The following is a 16,335-nucleotide window of genomic DNA, read 5'->3' as shown; positions in this document are numbered from 1 at the left end:
ATGAGGAAAGGAAGATGAACTCTTTGGTAGACTGAGGAATCTAGGATATTCAGCAGGGACCTCAGTTTCAAAAACAAGGAGGGAAGTGTTCAGAGGTACGGAATGGCAGGGTCAGTATTGAAGCCAGGGTTAGAGCCCAAAGGGGACAGATACCACTGCCCAGTTATTAGTGTTCTAGAGGGGGCATGGCCACACTCAGGGAAACAGCTAACAAATTTGGTTTTCCCTGACCACAGCTATAAGGACATTCCCTACCTGCCACCCTCAATCGCATCCGTCACTCTCACCCAGAAGCTTCACTCAATGCAACACAAATGTGTTCTAGGACATCCATGTGCTGGCCAAACCTCAGTGCTTTATGGGCATTTTTATTCAATACTCAGAACAACATGCAAGATCAGCACTATTTTCCTCATACGCAGATGCAGAAACTGAGGCATAGAGGTTAAAGTGACATACCCAAGTTCCTAAGACTCCCACTTATAGAGCTAATATTTGAGGATGGTCTGGCTGATGCTGGAGCCCACACTATTTCATTACACTGCTGACACTGAGGAAAGAAAGAACCTTTAAACATCATTTAGTTCCACTTGATTTTCTAGATAAAGAGCTGTGAAGGAACCATAAAAATAATGAGTTGTTCATTTCCTGTTGTCTGCTAGGCATTTGCTCCATGAACTCAAAAGCGCCATATCCAAAATATTATCTCTGATCAGGCACTGGGATACTTTAATGGGGTTCAAACCAGAGTCAAACACCCTGAGGACAAATATTTACAACACTAAAATGGCAACAATAGCAAACCTGTAATGTTCAAGTCATGATAGTCAAATACACACATACATTCTTCAATACAAAATGACTTAGAAGCATGATCTGTAAAAGCAAACATTCTTTTTCATTTGTCTGCATCAAAGAAAGGAAATTATGGCATGGAAAATAGTGAAGAACAATGGTCATTTCCATTTGCTACTAAAATGAACAGCCCCACACTTGATCACAGGCACCCTTCACCCCACTCCCCCAACTTAGAGGAGTTAAGAACTGTGCTTCAGGGAGGTCCCATGCCACTCAAAGTAAAATCCTAAATCTTGACCATGCCTAGAAGAACCCAAGATGATTCTGTCTTCACTGCTATTCTCTAATCTCATCTCCTGTTCTTCCTTTTACTTTCTCCATGATCATCACACTGACCTCTTGTTCCTTGAACATACCAAATCTTCTTCCTTTAGACAGTTATATGGTTTATGACCTCACTTCCTTTAAGAGTGAAAAACATAAAATAAAATGTCAGGACCCTCAAAATTTGTTATGCCAAGGAAGAGATTAAGCCCTGGATCTGAGCCACACAGCATGTTTGCAATTCTGCTTCTTACATTGTAGATAACTCTCTTCCTCATTGTTCTTGTTCTGTAAATGACTAGGAGAGATCAGAGACCATATCTTCCCCATTCCAATCACTGATCTTTGTTACAGATTAACTGCTTCCTCTGTTGTCCTATACAGAACTCAGACCAGATGGTGCCCAAGACCCCAAGACTGTTGTATTTTCAGTGTGAAATGTTAAATATACTTTTCCCAAAAGAAAAAGACCACTTTGACTAATTAGATTGTTGTAACTGTGTGTTAATCCTTACATATAAAGATGCTGAAATTTTTGTCTGTGTAAATGATCCCAAAGTTTTGTCTATGTAAATGATCCCAAACTTCTACACTTTGGAACACTGACTTCCATTCTTTGAAATCTGTGCTTCCTGGGTGGCCTGTTCTCAACCTCTGTGCTTGAATAAACTCTCTTCAAGCTGGATTCTGACCTTTTTGACTCTTTCAGGTTGACACAGGTTTCTGTTTAAATGCTGCCTTATCAAAGAGGCCTTCTCTGTCATCTCACCCTCATAAACTTCTTATCCCTTTACCTTACTTTATTTTCTCCATGGCACTTATCTAACATATATGTACTCTTTTTAGGGCAGGTTTCCTCTCCCCCACCAGAATGTAAGCTTCATGAGGTTAAGGACATGAGTGCAGTATCTCCAATGCTTAGAAAAGTACCTGATACACAGTAGGTTTTCAATATAAAATGATTTTCATATAAGCAGCAAGGGTAGGGAGTTGGCAGAAGTACATTCTATATCAAACATAGATATTGATGTTTGGCTACTGTAGCTAACAAAGGCTGTGAAAGGTGAGGTCAATTTTTTCTTCTACTATTCTTTGGAAATATCTGCTTTTCTTTCTCTGTAGCCTCAACTCCTATTCCTTACCTCTTTTCTTTCTCAGGACAAAAGTTGTTAAGACTAAAGAACAATGTAGGGAATGTGGGTTACAGGGAAGAGCTCTCAATTGGAAATCCTCCTCCTATTTCTCCCAGTAATTCACTCTATGACCTTGGACAAATGATTCAGCCTCCGAAATGAGTTGAAATGTAAATTAGAACTAGTAAATGCTTCTTTGAAATGCTCCTAATTTCAGAGGCAGAAAAGAGTAAACCAGCAGCCTTAAGGGTCTGGATAAATGGCCTCAGGTTCCTCTGTTCTACACATTTTGGGAACCTCTTTTATCTTTAAAATTCGTGCATAATTTGTATTTTAATTTGTAGTATGTATAGTATAATTTTCTAATGTTTTAATTTTAAAAGAGTATGATTTGGAAATTTGTATGAAAATATTTATAGAAAAAAAAACAATATAAAGTCTGATATTTGATTTAAAATAATCCTGGCAGGGAAAGGGTGTAGAAAAAACAAGGATGGTCATGAGTTGTTGACCATCCTTGGTCAACAGAAGCATACAGAAGATGAGACTTCATGATACTATTTTATATACTTCTGTAAAACACTAAAAACAGTCAAAAAAGTGTTTTTTTTTTTTGGTTTCGTTTTGTTTTTGAGAAAGGGTCTCACTCTGTCACCAGGCTAGAGTGCAGTGGCATGATCATGACTCACTGCAGCCTTGACCTCTCGGACTCAAGTGATCCCCCTGCCTTAGCTTTCCAAGTAGGTGGGACTACAGGCATGAGCCACTATGCCTGGATAACTGTCGAATTTTGTAGAGACAGGATTTCACCATGTTGCCCAGGCTGGTCTTGAACCCCTGGGCTCAACTGATCCTCCTGCTTTTGCCTCCCAAAGTGCTGGAAATACAGGCATGAGCCACTGCACCCAGCCACAGATAAAAATCTTAAAACAGCCAGAGAAAAAAGATAGATCACCTAAAAGGGCCAAAATTTAGAATGACTTCAAGTTTCTCAATAGTGACAAAGAAAGCCAGAAAACGGTAATGTGGTATCTTCAGGGTGCTAAGAGAAATAATTGTAGTTGTCTAGAACTGTGTCACCAGTAAAGCCATCTATCAAGAATAAGAGTAATATAAAATCATTGCAAACAAACAAAAACCAGGAGAGTGCACCATCAAGATACCAGCACTAAAGATATTTCTAAAAGTTGAATTCCAGGATGAAGAGAGATGATCCTCAAAGAGAGTGAGAGATGCAAAAAGGAATTGATGAGAATGTATGTAAATCTAATGAGTTTGTAGAAAATAACAATAATAACAGCATCTAAATTCTGGGTTAAAGAAAGACAAATGAAATATTGGCTAGCAAAAGCCTGTAAGTTAGGAAGAACAGTGGTGGGAATTAACATCAAGATAGGAGGAGGGATGGTTAAGATGTTTTACTTTACACTCTATTAAGCTTCATTTGCATAACAAAAGTCTACTTTTTGGTATCTAGCCTGGAGAAACTTTTACAAATGTATATAAGGTGGTATATGTAAGAATGTTTGGAACTGGGCAAGATGGCCCACTAGACACTGCCAGGTGGGACAGCTGCCACCGAGGGACTGGGCTAACTGGCACACCCCTAACAGACCTTCAGAGGGAAGGCACTGAGAGTGGGTGGAGTGAAGTCACAGAAGCTGAGCTGAAGGGGAAGCTGGGAACCCGGCATGGGGCTACCGCACACTGGAACTCATTCCTGGCCTGCAACGACCCCAGGAGGATGGGTGAGTTATACTGGCAAGGAGCAACCTGCTCTGGCCATGGGCCTCTGGAATCCCAGCAGGAGGAGACCCCTTGACCACCACGGACACTTGAGTTGGCAGGAAGAGCTGCTTAGAGGAGTGGTAAGGGCAGCACTCCAGCCAGTGCAGATCCCAGAGTGTTTGGTGCCAGAGCGTCTGTAGTGGGGCACAGCCAGGAATGGCCATCCTCCTAGACTTGACTTACTCCTGTAGGAGACTTTAGTCCTAGGGGAACTGTTGCACCTGAATTCTGCAAGGCGGTCTTGCCCATCAGATGAGGCCAGACATTTGCCAAATCTAAGTTATATATTTTTTAAATCATTACCAATTTGATAAGTGAAAAATAATATCTTGTTACTGTTTTGATTAATATTTTTCAATCATCAGTGAGGTTAAACATTTTTTCTGTTTATTGGCTATGTGTATTTCATTTTTGCTAATTAATTGCCTCATGCCCTTTGTCCATTTTTTGATTGGTGTAGGAACCACATACAATTTAACATGTTGGGCTGATGCTCTACTTCTCACCTCTGACAATGATTTTTGGATCACAGCTACTCTGAGGGGTGTTCTTTTACTAAGTCACTGACATCTAGGCTACAAGGAATCTTGGGAGTAGATAATGATTCCATCTTTGGCAATAAGCATCAAAATCCTTAAAATGTTACATATCCTTTGAGTCCAGTGGCTCTACTTGAAATTTATCTTAATGAAATAATCATCTTGGCATGCAAAGATTTAACCACTGCATCCCTGTTTATAAAACAAAAAGAGGAGAATCAACGTCAGAACCAACGTCATTATCAGTATGTTAGCTTTTTATTTTTCAATGAGTGGCTCCTACAAGAACTTCTGTTGAGAGTAAGTGAGGCAGTGTATGCTACATCTGTATACAGTAGGAAAGGCATGTGGGACCTGCTCTGTGTGCTGCTTCAAGTAGTTAAGTCTCCTTTCTTCTGCTCTTTGGTTATCTCAGCCTTGCACCAGTCCCTTGCCCTAACCCAGAACCATTAGTTAAGCTCCCAGAGTCCATCCTCAGCCCCAGCCTATATTGTTCTCACCTGATTGTCAGGACTTAGGGGCATACATCATTGATGAATGAATGTAGTTGCTTGGAGATGCTGCAGAAGAACAGCTTGATGTCCTCTTCCTGCCTGTGGTAGATGATGTTCCACAGGTTCTTCACCACCTGCACCGTCATCCACACCTCACTATGTAGTTTTCCTTGCAAGGACGGAACAATGCTCTGCCTATCTGGAAGAAGGTAGAGGTGACTCACCACCCTGGGGATCATACAACACTCTGGGAACAGGGTTTTGAGAGCATAGATGGTGCCTAAGAGAAACTGACATGAGCAATCTAGGGGCTGGACTTGCTGCAGAGACAGCAGGCTCAGGACGTTCTGGCCACTTGCAGATGGATCTACATAGATCTACACACTGGATGCTGTAATGCCCCCAGAATGAGGGGTTAGGGATATAATAAGGCCTGGCTAACCAGGAGACCCAAGGGAGGGAAATAAAGTGCTCCAGGGACTCACGTCACATTTGGTCCTCCCCATACTCTTACATTTCCTAGGTGCAGTTCCAGGTTACTGAATCTCAGGAGACCAATTTCCTTCATAATGAAGTTGGCTCCTTTGTACATTTGAGTAGATTTCCCAGAAGTCTTGCCCCAGAGTCTGTATCACTGATCAATGTCAGAGGAGCTGTAGAAACAGGAGACAATGTCCATGAAAAGAGGAAATGTCATGGGAACCCAGCGCTCCTCTAGGACTTCCTCAGGCCTCATGCTCCGGCAAAGACTGTGTCCAGCTGAGAGCAATGGCAGATCTGCTCACATGGGATGGAGATAAAGGAGAAGGAATTGGGGGGTAATTCTGACAAGGCTTGAATTTCAAGCCAGATGCTGGGATCCATGGATCATTTCGGGAAGACTAGACCTGCTTACCTCCTCCTCATTCTTTCCTATCCACCTTTAACCAGGCCCCTGAAGTTCCAGGAAGGGAGCCCTATCTTTTTATCTCCTTTCTGGTGCAAGTTAGTCAACATCCTGTTAACCAGTTAGTTCCTCAGCTACAGGAAATGAATGGCTGGAGCTGCTGACCTCTCCCCTACTCTTACCTGTTCATAGAAGACCCTTGCCAGGATCTTCCTACACTCATCCAAGCCATACTGCAGGTTGCAGATACAGTTTAGGATTCAGTGCAGAATGAAGAGTTCACAGCTCTTCACAATATCACTGGGATGGGGCACAGGAAGCCAGGAGTTGCAGTGGGGCAGGTAGTCACGAGAGATCATTTGCACAGAACAGGAAGATGTGAGAGCTGAAGAATCAAGAGACTAGAGGGCTAGGTGATGGGGAAGGGAGGGTTGAATGCTGGGACCTGGGAGACAATGTCAGGGGCCAGAGTGGTGCCAACATTACTGGAAAAGAGGTCCCACCTTATCAGGTTCATGTTCTCTGTGTAGTAAGATCTGGAGCTGGATGGAAGTTCCCAGCAGTGATGTTACCTTGTATAGAACATCACTTTATCATACAAAGCTGCCAGTAGCACCATCTTCACTACTTCCAGGGCACAACTGAAGGCCACCTCCATTGGGTTTGTGAAAAGGACAAAAAGATGGACCAGATGTTATGCCCTGGTTTGCACCCTTCTGCTGGCAAGCTAGGAGACAATTCTCAGCCCTTTCATGATTGGGTTCTGCTGTCCTGATGATAGAAAGTAATGGCTCTACAGGAGCCATCTTCAATTACCAATCCACTCACCCTTTCACCCTGCCCCTCATCCAGTCACAGAGTGGGCTAAGAGGGGCAATGGAGGTATCCTAGTGCCATGGTTTTCAAATTCTGCTCTCTGGGGCACAGAAAAAGGGTTAGAATCTCTCTTCACTTCCACAGCCACCTAATCAGAATGTCTCTGATTTATTGGTTCCATTCATTTTCATTTTTATTCAAGGTTTCATTTGAATTGAATGTTCTGATTTTTTTTTTTTTTTTTTGAGACAGAATTTCACTCTTGTTGCCCAGGTTGAATGCAATGTTGCAATCTTGCCTCACTGCAACTTCTACCTTCTGGGTTCAAGCGATTCTTTTGCTTCAGCTTTCCCAAGTAACTAGGATTACAGGCATGCACCTCCCTGCCTGTCTAATTTTTTTTTTGTATTTTTAGTAGAGACGGGGTTTCTCCATGTTGGTCAGGCTGGTCTGGAACTCCCAACCTCAAGCGATCCTCCCACCTCAGCCTCCCAGGGTGCTGGGATTACAGGCATGAGCCACCGCACCTGGCCCAAATGTTCTAAATTTTAAAGAAGGAGTGATAACCACTTATTTAGGACTCCCATTTTGCAGATGAGGAAATGGAATTCTATCAGCAACTCATATAAGAAGATGCAGCTAATGGCAAAACCAAGCCAGAGGCCAAAAAGGCTGACTCAAGTGGCCAAAACTTCATGGAGAGAATGACACAGCCTTGCCCCTGTCTAATCGAATCTCTTATGTGTAGAGTTATGAACATGGATTAAAAACCATTGTGTGGGTCAGTAGAAGAGTGAATGTAATACAAGGATTCATGAAATTGGTCCACTGCCCATACCACCCTGAACATGCCAGATCTCATGATTTCGGATGCTAAGTAGAGTCAGGCCTGGTTCGTCCTTGGACGGGAGGGTAATGGGATTCATGAAATTGGAACACCTGTGAGAGTACTCCAGTGTACGATGGTGCAGCACCCATGCCATAGCCCACTCTTCTCTTCCTTGCCTCCCTGAGGGACCCACATCTGGTTGTCCAGGGCCCTCAGGAAATTGCCTCATTTCCTTTCTCTATTCCCTGGTGGTTAGGCTTACCTAATGGGGTCAGAGTTGATTTTGCTTCCCAGGGGCCCCTCCTTGTTGTGTTCTGTCATCTTCTGGAGAGAGCATTTTGCTAAATCACCCAGCAAAAATGACAAAGCACAGTCAGCAGCAGCTGTAGGTAGAGCTCCTGGACTGCCTCCTGGCACAGGAATCCTGACAACATCTGACACAAGGCCCACAATACCTGGGAGGAGGGAAGTGGAGTTGAACAGACCTGGGCCATGATCCCTGACACTGGAAGCCCAGGCTAGAATCCCACCCTGTCTTCCCAATAGGCACAGCTCACTCTAGCTCAGTCTGGTAAGAAACATCCAAAGACTGAAAACCCACACCTTATCCCTAGGGAAATGAGGAGGGTATGCACATAATCTGCTTTCTCTTCTGTTTATTTGACATTCAAAAGGAAAAGGGGACCAGCTGTAAGTTTTCAGTAGAAGATGATTTCTGGCATACTTTTGTCTGTCCCAATTCCAGGCAACTAAACCTCCTCCCTTCCCATCCCCCATGTGATACTACCAGGCCTTCAATAAAATGACTTCAGCCCCAGAATCAGGAGAGGAGACAGCTGATTGTTCCTGCATGCCAGTTGCCTTGTTAAAAAAAAAAAATGGGATTGGTCCCTGCCCTTTCTCCACCATGCAATTCTTAGATCAGTTCTTAGCTCTGGCCTGGGCTCCTGGTCAATCCCTCTCCCGCTACCAGCCTGTCACCCACGCCATGTGAAAAACCCAGCCCTTCCAAGTGCAGCCACCCTGTCTCCAGGGACAGGACAGAAACTTCCTATCTAGGCTGCAAGGTGAACGGGATACCAGGGCTGGGCCTGGAGGGGATGTGGGGCTGGGGAGGCTGGCTGAGGCCAGTATTTGTCTGCATTTCCTGAACTAGGGGATTAGAGGCCATGCTGTGACCTTATAATTTGTACTTTTCTGTGTCTATATCTACGAAGAAAGATAATTTTTAAACAGTAAAATGACAGATTCTAGATCTGTCTGGACCTTTAGAAGTCATAAGGGCCTCTACCAATTGATTATTACAAAGATTGAAGGACATGCAGACTTTCCTTCTGGAACATACATGTGTGTCTAAGGGAGGAATGAATGAATGAGTGACCCAAGGACAAAGTCATTGTTTGCTGACCTTGAGGACAACATCTAACAATGTGGGTGCTGCATGTGGTTTTCCCAGTGGAGCTTAAAACCCCAGTGAAAAAGCCACATTTCCTGGGAAGTGTTATGGATTCTAAGATAGCGTTACATTTTATAAGCTATTAATACCCAATTCACCATGTTCAAAAACAGAGTTCTTAATGATTCACTCCTCCACTCCAAACCAGCTTTGCCTCTCTTCTTCATCTAACTAAAGGATCCCACCATCCACCCAGAGTTGCTCAGCCCAAAATCCTAGAGGTCCATCCTCAGTTCCCTTCTCCTGCCTAACTCACATCCAATCCACTATAGCGTCTGTCAAGACGACCTCTGAAGCATTTCCCAAACGGATGCGGTTCCCCACCTCTCCACTATGTCCAACCTGGTCAAAACTACCATTATTTCCTGTCTGGAGTACTACAGAAGCCTCTTACTTGGGCTTCATGTTTGTACTCTCTTCCCCTTTGGGTGTTCTCCATAGACTATCTGGAGTTATCTTTTTAAATTTAAGTTGATCACATCACCGTCCTGGTTAAAACTTACCAAGGGCTGTGCATCAGATTTGCAATGGAATTCGGACCCCTCTCCCTAGTGGTTGCAAAGGGCCTGAGTCCTGCCAACCTCATCAGCACCTGCTCTTGCTTCCCCCACCTTCCCCCCTGGATGATTCAGTCATGGTTGCCTTTCTGTCTGTCCTCCAAGTTTGTTCCTACCGTAGGGACCTGCATTAGCTTTCTTTTCTGCAATGCATGCCACCAAAGACAATGGACTTCTTTTAATTGTGTGAGTTCCACCTAAACATCATCTCTTTACACCCAATCTAAGGGTTGCCCCACAATTCGATCACATCTCCCTTTTATACTTTCCATATGTTATGTAAAAGGCAATCTAAAAGTCTTCAAGCATTTCTGTGCATGTATAGAAATGGCCAGCGATGAAAGGTTCATTGTCCTATTTCCTCCTAGCCTGGAACCCAGGCAAGGATTTGGGGTAATTTCCTTTTTTATGTTTTTTTTTTTTGTTTACAAATGTACTATGGAGCCTTTTTTCCAGCTGTTCTGGGTCAAGGAAAGTTGTATTTCCAGACGCCCCTGTCCTGCATGCAGTGCGGCCTTGGCCTTCATGCCTGGAAACCTGGCATTATCTCCCCGGACTCTGTCATCTTGCTTTTTGTACAATTTTGGCCTGCAGACCTCTAAGGGTAGGGGGCCAGGGAGGACACTTGGTGCAGGTAACATACTCTGTATGTCCCCGTGTACCATTGTTTAGCTCCCAATTGGACTGCTGTAAAGATGGTATTTCACTGTGAATTTAGTTTGCATTTCTCTGATAATTGGTGGTGTTGAGCATTTTTTCATATGTTTTTTGGCCACTTGTATGTATTCTTGTGAAGAGTGTCTCTTTATATCCTTTGTCTTCTTTTTGATGGGGTTATTTTTTTCTCATTGAATTGTTTAAATTCTTTATAGATTCTGGATATCAGTCCCTTGTCAGATGCATAGCTTGCAAATATTTTCTGTCATTCTGCAAGTTGTTTACTCTGTTGATTTCTTTTGCTGTGCAGAACCTTTTAGGTTTAATGAAGTCTATTAATCTATTGTCTATTTTTGTTTTTGTTATGTTTGCTTTTGGGGTCTTAGTCATAAATTATTTGTCTAAACCAATGTTCAGTAGAGTTTTTCCCTAGGTTTTCTTCTAGAAATTTTATAATTTCAGGTCTTACATGTAAGTGTTCAATCCGTCTTGAGTTAATTGTTGTATATGGTGAGAGACAGGGATCCAGTTTCACTCTTCTGCCTATGGTTATCCAATTTTCCCAGCACATTAATTGAATAGGGAGTCCTTTCCCCAGTGTATATTTTTGTCAGCTTTGTTGAAGATCAGTTCGTTGTATGTATGTAACTTTTTTTCTGAGTTATTTATTCTGTTCCATTGATAGGAGTGAGATCCTCTATGTTAGGTTGCCTGTCCCTGAACCATTTAGAGTGTAATGACAGGCTAATTTCCTCTCTCTGCATTCAAATCCTTACTTCTTTACTGATTATCCCCACTCTGCTCTGAGAGGCCCATCTCAACCTTTTCCTGGGGCTTCTTGCTACTCTTGATACTTTTCTTCCCTATTTGCAGAATCCTCTCCACCTGCAGACCAGTGTGAGCTGGCTCTCTCCCTGCACTGCCTCAGCCCCCCAGCCTGACTGCTGGCAGAGTCTCACTCTGGCTGCACTGCCTCAGCTGCCTGCTGTTCTTGGCAAACATCTGCCCAGGTTGCCTCCAGCCTGCCCTGGCCCTTGAAGGGTTCTGGGACCCTAGTCCACAGCCTGCAGAATTGTCTAACCCTCTTTAATTCCAGGGGTTTCAGTCAGGCTTCTACTGGAAGCAGAGTCCCAGCTGTGTGACAAGGAGGCTTCTTCTGCCACCTACCAGTGCCTGTTGGAAAGGTCAGATTCCCCCCAGGGACCCCTGAGTAAATGCCAGAGCATCTTTTGGGTCAGTTCAACCTTTGATGAAGGCTGTTTGTGGGGATAGGTGGGCATGGATTACTATCAGAAAATGTTCCCTTTCTCTCCTCTTTTATTTGATGTAACTAGCAGGGTATTCCGCCTCCCCCGTGTGATTTAAAACAGAATACTAGCTTTTGTTTTAAAAAAAATTCAGCCAAATTAAATGTAAAGGAGTTTAATTGAGCAATGAACAATTTGTGAATTGGGCAGCTGCCAGAATCACAGCAGATTCAGAGAAGCTTCAGCACAGCCACGTGGTGGAAGATGATTTATGGACGGCAAAAGGAAAGTGACGTACAGAAAACAGAAGTGAGGTACAGAAACACTGGATGGCTTACAGCTCGGCATTTGCCATATTTGAACATGGTTTGAACAGTTGGCTGCATTTGATTGCCCAAAACACAGTGATTAGCACAGATGTGAGCTACAGTTGGTTTACATCTCTGCTTGTTATGGTTTCCGATGTACAGGAAAACCTTTAGGCCAAACTTAAATATGTAAGGAGGCAGCTTTAGGCTAACTTGATTTAACTTTTTGGAATGGCATTGATCCACTGCTTCTGAAATAAACATTCAGCCATCCTGACTAGCTCCTTTGGTGAAAAAAACAATTTCACAAGCATGGCATGACCTAGCCACACAACCCCTTTCTGAACCACATGGAGTGAAGTCCTGGGATTCTTGCTGATGGGTCCTGAGGGGTCCACAATGGCCACTCTGGGCAGCCCTTGGGAGCCACAGACAAGAAAGCACTCGAAAGGCTAGGGGGTGACCAGAGCATTTCACTTTGTATCAAGATGTGAGAGCAGAGCCTCATTTTTGTTTTCCAAAACAGACACTTTGTTTCCATACACCTGAATTATGGACCAGTTTATTATCTTCTAAAAGAGTAGATACTTGTTATCAGAGCTACTAAGTCTTGGTTTGTAAACATTTTAATTTTATTGGGGACATTACATTTATTTTGTTGGGGGACAACTCTAGTCTGTTTTTCATTTTGACTACTCCTTTTTCATACCTTCTCCAAATGCACCATGCTGATTCACACCTCTGGGCCTGGGCTCATGCTGTTCCCAGTGCGGGGGCACCCCCTTCTCCGAGAGTGCCTCTCCCACTCAGAAGCCAAATTCCCGCTCATCCTCCAACACTCAGCACAGACATACCTTTTCAGGAAGTCCCCCTTCTCACCTTTCCTCATTCCACTCCTCATGCAAGGCCCCTCCCCGCAACCTCTTATATTCATTCCGTGCATGTATCTCCCTTCTTCCTAACTGCATTTCAACCAAAAATTCAGTTGTGTCTCTCCTAGACAGTCAGCTTTTGGGGAATAGTGAATTTTAGACATGATTACATTCCTCCCAGCCATCACAAACTCTGACACAACACTGATGCTTAAATTGGAGTTGTTAGGCCGGGTGCAGTGGCTCACACCTGTAGTCCCAGCACTTTGGGAGGCCGAGGTGGGCGAATTGCAAGGTCAGGAGATAAGACCATCCTGGTCAACATGGTGAAACCCCATCTCTACTAAAAATACAAAAAAAAAAAAAAAAAAAAAATTAGCCGGATGTGGTGGCATGCACCTGTAATCCCAGCTGAGGCAGGAGAATCGCTTGAACCCAGCCAGGAGGCGGAGGTTGCAGCGAGCCGAGATCGTGTTACTGCACTCCAGTCTTAGCGACAGAGTGAGACTCTGTCTCAAAAAAAAAAAAAAAAAAAAAATAGGCGTTGTTTACCCCTGCACTCACCCTTTTACATTATCTTATTCTAGGTACTTTCCTTTCTTGAGAAGAAAACTACATGTCCTTGGGCACACCTGCACCATCTTTTCTTACTTTTATAGTGGCTAATATGCAGGGTTGGGTAAACGCATTATTTAGTTTTGAACTCTTTGTGCCCTATTGTCTGCATCAGGAGTTAAACTTTTTGACCTCACACCCCTATGTAATATTTTCTCTTCTTTTTGGAGACAGGGTTTTGCTCTGTTGTCCGGGCTAGAGTGCAGTGGCATGATCATCATAATCTTAGTTCCTGGCAACTTCAAAGTTGTGAGCTCAAGTAATCTTCCCATCTCAGTCTCCTAAGTAGCCAGGACTACAGGCATGCACCACCACCCCTGGCTAATACATTTTTTATAGAAGTGGAGTCTCACCATGTTGCCCAGGCTGGTCTTAAACTCCTGGCCTCAAGTGATCCTCCTACCTCCTACCATTCCAGAGGGTTGGGATTACAGGTGTGAGCCTGGCCTAAACTCATCATTGCAATAACTACCATGACCTTGACTTCATCCTTGTTATAGCAAAATAAAAAGAAAAAGATTTCAAAACCACACAGAGTAGAAAATTTGGAGAATATAGAACACCAATACAGAAAATTAGAAAATAAAAATCACCTGCAATTGCACCACTCAGATTTATACCCTATTAGTTTTTGGTTAGCTCTTTAAAATTTGCCTTTTTCCCCCTACTCAGCAACATTTTAATCACGTAGCCTCCAACTTACTGGGGCTTGGGGCTCAGTGCCTCAGTTTTCCTGTTTGGAAAATATCATATTAGTAGTTACGTGCTAACAAAATTACCCATCTGCTTTCATGTGGTTATCTCATTCCTGTGTCCAGGAAAGCTGCATTTTTTTCCATCCTAGGCAGTGAGGAAAAGAGAGCTGGGTGATGGGCGCAGAGCCATGCCACAGGCTGATGGGGGCCCAGGGCTCCTCATTCTTAACCAAAGTGGGTGCCAGAGAAAAACTTCACCTCAGTGAGAGGAGACACAGACCCCAGGCTGCCAGGGCCATGCCCCACAGATCAGATCCATCCAGGACCTTTCGGAGAACTGTGCTTGTGCTTCTGTGATCCAAAATAGAACAGCAAACAATCCAAGAGAGTTTACTCTTGTTTTCCAGTCAATCACAAATTTGGACAAAACTTCCTCTTTCCCACAGTGTGTCTGTCCTGTTCACCTTCAATTCAGAGAACCGTCTTGACCTTTCTTAATGAAACGCGATCCTACTCTTGTTCAGCAAATAATAAACTCAATCTCTGCTTTAAACTGTTTTTATCCTTTGTGTTATCCCTGGTGTGGGTCTCATTTCAGTCATCCCTGTGGCCAGTGAGTAGTTACTACCTTTCCAGTTGCTATCTCTGAAATCCCAAGTTGCTCAGAGGGTGTCCACTCAAAAATGATGGGCCTCATTGGATTGGTGCTCATTCACTGCTTTTCTAGTTGGGACTTTTTCTTGGCTTAAATTGTTTGTGGATAGTTAGCATAGCAGAGGAATTTGTTTCTGTCAACGTGATGCTGAGGGTAGGGCAATGGTTCCAACTCTTGTCTTTCAGCCAGATACCTTCATTTCCCAAACTGTTCTGGATTTGGCCTTATTTTGGAAATCAGAGCCTGGTTTGACTAACTAGAAATATCAGAACTTCTGGGTAAGGTTGCCAAACATTCACTGTTTGGAGGGAACAGCTCCGGACTTGGGTCCGCCACTGTCCTTCCATGCCCCGTCCCGGATGGAATCGTTTGACACTCTATCCCTCTCCATCCCCACCTCCTCATTCTTCTCCCATGGTTGAAAAAAGCTTTTTCCTGACTATCAGGCAGGATTTCAAGTCAACATTGAAAAGTCTGATTTCCTGGATTGTGGGGAAGCTCCTGTCTGAGCATCTCAGTCGAACATAGTTAGAGTACCTCTCCCAGCACTGTTTAGCCAATCAACGTGCTCTCCTGAAACCCTTCTGTGACAGCAAGTGCAGTCATTCTGTTTTCTCTTACATAGTTGGAATCAGGGCCTACTGAATCCTATCTGCAAATGTATGGAAGCAATACGCAAAAATTTGTGACAAAAGTTGGCAAAGGAAGACCTTTTGCAAGTGAAAGGCAGCTAACACCTAATGGCTAGCAGAGGGCTGTGTGGGGGTGGGGGCACAGGTAAGAGCTGAAGCAGAGGTGTGGGGGTATTGGGGGGTGTCTTCAGCAGTGATGGAAGATGTTGGGGTCTTCCTCCTCCCCTGCTTTCCAGAGTGGGAGTAGCCAGTGAAGCAGTAGAGAGACTCAGGGGCTCCTTGTCTTTTTTCTACCATGGAGGTTACTTCAGAGCTGGAGTGAGGGTGGAATTCATTAGCCTCCCTACAGGCTGTTCCAGGTGCCCCCACATCTGGTGCTGAGAATGAGTGTGAGAGGGCACCTAGGCCCTCCGACCTCCTTATGCCGTTATATTCACATCCAACTGTGCCACGTTATCATTTACTTCCAATGAAAACTTTTTAATTTTCCTCCTGGGAGGTTAAGTTTTGGGGGTTTTACTTTTTTACAATCGCTCTATATCATAATACCATTTAAACTTTAAGTCTTAAAATTGGAAGGTTCTCTGGTGATCATCTGGTCCAATCTCTCCATTTTACGCCTTGGAGACCAAGACTTGAAGAAATGGCGCATCCCAGTTCACAGACCTAGACTCTAGATCACTCATACCACCTCTCTGAGTGACATTACTCATTGGATAGCAGACCTTCAGCAATCTAGGTGCCACTTGAGATATCATGGGAGCCAAAAATACTTGTGTTCTTTTAAAGGGTAAAGAGTTATTTTGTAAATACATACCCCTATCATTCCCAGGAAATTATGTGGGCTTAGGGACCTCACTGGCTCCTAATTAGGTGTTTTTTAAAAAGCCAGGGCATTGGGAAGGCCTCAGTGGTTGCTCCTAGACTTGTAAATAACTTCTAGGCTGTCCCAAACTTTCCAGTTTTGTGATTATTCTACCCTCTGTTCATAGGCAATAATGCAGTTGGAAGTTATAGGGAAGAAGAGAAAGAAG

This window comes from Macaca mulatta, chromosome 11 (assembly GCF_049350105.2).
Source record: "Macaca mulatta isolate MMU2019108-1 chromosome 11, T2T-MMU8v2.0, whole genome shotgun sequence".
NCBI classification, from domain to species: domain Eukaryota; kingdom Metazoa; phylum Chordata; class Mammalia; order Primates; family Cercopithecidae; genus Macaca; species Macaca mulatta.
Note: the sequence above shows the minus strand (reverse complement) of the source record.